Source organism: Anneissia japonica, unplaced genomic scaffold (assembly GCF_011630105.1).
Source record: "Anneissia japonica isolate Jap-2015-1 unplaced genomic scaffold, ASM1163010v1 scaffold287923_len1623670_cov205, whole genome shotgun sequence".
Classification (NCBI taxonomy): Eukaryota; Metazoa; Echinodermata; class Crinoidea; order Comatulida; family Comatulidae; genus Anneissia; species Anneissia japonica.
This window is the reverse complement of record NW_022721637.1, coordinates 1,252,976-1,256,623: the sequence shown is the minus strand read 5'-3', so window position 1 is coordinate 1,256,623 and position 3,648 is coordinate 1,252,976.

Sequence of the window (3,648 nt, the reverse complement as noted above, 5' to 3'; positions counted from 1 at the left end):
TGGCAGGTCTTATGGCATCCAGTATTTTAGAGCTGCCTATTCTGAGCTCTTCTCTTAATTTGAAAATAACTGTCACCCTGTTTCATATGATGAAGAAAAACGCGCTTTTCCTTACTCTTTGTGCTTTTACCAGAAAGCGTCTTAGTAGGCCTAGGTAATTATGCAAAACCAAGGCCTAACTAAAAAATTAAAATTGTCATAGTATGTAACTCAAGTTAAAATAACACTTTTCATTACTCGTGCAGCTTAATCAAATATTATATGTCATTTTAAACGACCCATTGGTATTAACATATAGTAACATCAATGTATTTTTAAAAATTAGACAGCGACGTTCTCTCAGAAGTTGTTTTGTAGACGTTTATCTATTGGTGACCTTTTGACCTCCTGAATTCTGCAATGAGATTTTCGGGTCGATTCAGCCGAGACAGCCCGAGTGGAGTTTCATGTAAATGTTTCGTACGGAAAAAAAAATCGCGACCCGAAAATCTCATTGCAGAATTCAGGAGGTCAAAAGTTCATCAACAGATAAACGTCTACAAAACAACTTCTGAGAGAACGTCGCTGTCTAATTTTTAAAAATACATTAATGTTAATATGTTAATACCAATAGGTCGTTTAAAATGACATATAATATTTGATTAAGCTGCACGGGTAATGAAAAGTTTATTTTAACTTGAGTTAAATACTATGACAATTTAAATTTTTTAGTTAGGCCTTGGTTTTATAATTACCTAGGCCTACTAAGACGATTTCTGGGAAAAGCACAAAGAGTAAGGAAAAGCGCGTTACTTCATCAAATGAAACAGGGTGACAGTTATTTTCAAATTAAGAGAAGAGCTGAGAATAGGCAGCTCTAAAATACTGGATGCCATAAGACCTGCCAAAATGGCAGAGCACCAAATGAATGTAAAAATGAGCTAGTTATTAATATTAGGTATAGTAATCGGCAGGTTCTTGATTACAAGGCTAGACCAAGTTAAATACATGTAATGCCGAAATGATTATTATTATTATTATTATTATTATTATTATTATTATTATTATTATTATTATTGTTATTAATTATTATTACCTGTACGTTAAGGGAAAGTACACAAAAGATATTCCCCTTGGGCTAGTTATTATTTATAGGCCTAGTACATAGTATCTGTAGATTCTTCATTGCAAGCCTTAGGCCAAGGTAATTAATGCTGAAATTATTATTATTATTACTATTATTATTATTTTTATTATTATTATTATTATTAATTATTATTACCTGTACCTTAAGCGGAACTTAGACAATGGAGGAATTAGAGAACAATTAAAAAAAACCACGTTAAGGGGAAATAACACAAGATATTTCCCTTGGGCGATTATTATTTATAGGCCTAGTAAATAGTACGGTATCTGTAGGTTCTCCATTACAAGTCTTAGGCCAAGGTAATTAATGCTAAAATGATTATTATTATTATTATTATTATTATTATTATTATTATTATTATTATTATTTAACATTAATTACATTAGAATGATAGTTTGGACAAGTTCAATAACGCTGGAATTGTATATTATTTATATAATAATATTTCTCTTATGCGCTCAATTTTTTATTTCATGCTTCAATTTTGTCCTATTTTTTCCCCAAAAAAATTCAGTCAATGTCAGTATGTTGGTGTCAGCCTATGACACTAGGCCTAGTTTAAAGAGGGGCCTAGGTAAGATCTCAGCCTGTTAGGCCTCTTTCTCTCTAGCCTTTGGTATTACTGTACTTTACTACACTTTATAACAGGAGGTACTAGCTGTTGTTTTTGTAGATAATATACTAACATTTAACAACATCCAAGAAGGTCACAGTTAGTATGCACACGTACATCCCACAAGTCCGTGAGATTTCATAGGCCTACCGTAGGTAAACATAGAAAGAGCTATACAGTAATAGTAAAACTCGAGCGTCACGACATTGCGAAGTGTCTGATCTTGTTCCTCGTATCGTACTCACTCGAGTCAATCCGATATGGCCCGAGTGAAGTTTCATGTAAATGTTTCGTACGGAAAAAAAAATCGCTCTCCGTCTACCTAGAGTAAAATTAATGGCGCCACCAAACGAAGATAAAGTTTTGCGACTTAATCCACCAAATGCAGCTAAAGTTTTGCGACCTAATGATTGTGGATTGTTAATTCATTATTAACCCGATTATTAATTCTGAAATGTGCATCAAATCTCAGCTATTATTAATCAATATGTAGGTTAAAGTCTTAAAATAATAATTTCGAATTAGGCCTAGTAAACAAATAATTGTAATTAAAGTTTAGGTTCCCATGATGTCAGATGACATATGATATGATGCTATATTTTGGGCTCTGACTTAATTTCTGTCTCTTATACACATCTAGATGTGTTAGTAAAAATAGTAGGGCCTACTATTATTTTCAGTGTACAAGATGAGATTCAAGAAGAAGTTCAGCTCCTACTTTATTTTGTAACAAGCAGCTCTATTTGTTTATATAGGCCTACTGGAAGATACATTACTTAAGTTAAAACAAGACAACACTTCTTAAATGTTTTATATACATAAAGAAGCACAATACATAATTCTTTGTAAATTACTTTATAAGCCTATAATAGCTTGTTTTGTTTTATAATAATAATAAATGTGTTGAGTATACTGATATTGATTATACGATGAGGGTTTTTTTTTTTGTCTTTCGGTGTGATTTAAGCATGCTAATTCTCAGAAAATATTTTATATTACCACCTTTTATTACATAGGTCTTTTTCAAAACATAACTGCTTTTATAACCTTATATAGACCCATTAAACACAAAAACTGTTATGGCTTCGGGGGCTTCGCCCCCACCCCACCGGGGCCCTTAGGTAGTCCCCTGGACCCCACGCCCAGAGAACCCCCCCTTGAAATGACCTGGCTACGGGCCTGCTATGGCACTTTATTGATGCGAGGCGCATTCAATTTTGAGAGAAGTAAAATACCATAGGGATCCACATCCACCTCAGGCCACCATGATTGGAGTTGAGGTGAAAGGAAACAAAAGGGCGTGACAAATAAAATAGCACATTTGATACTTACAAACTCAGAATGTATAGAAATTTTCGGCCAGTCCTTTGGTCCTTTAAAGCCGATGAAATAAAGCCACTGAGGTATTATAGTCAGCGTGACCACTCACAATTTTGGATAATATACCCCCAATGACTGGGTCGGAATTACCCAAGATTCAGCAAAAATTGTCCAAAATTACCCAAGCTTCCTGAAAATGCATTAAAATTTGAAAAAAACGTGTTTTTCGCATGTATAGTTTCCCTTTTAGTTCAATTTATAAACCATTTTTTATTGTAATTGTTTGTGTTATTAAAATTAATATTCATGAGGGGATAATACAGATAGAAAAATACGTCTCAGTCGGCCAGTGTTATCAGTAGATCAGTGATCAAGTTTTATTATGTAATGCATTAATTAAGTAAGACTGTTCTATTTTCTCTATGGTAAGATCAATGGCAATGCAAATCACAAATAAACAATTCTGAACCCATGTTTATAGCAATTAACAGTCAATTAACAATGTTATGTGCACTTCATTGGGTTTTGCTTACTTGAATGGACTAGCTGACATATACTTTGTTACTTCTTAATTCTTCCTCTGTGACAA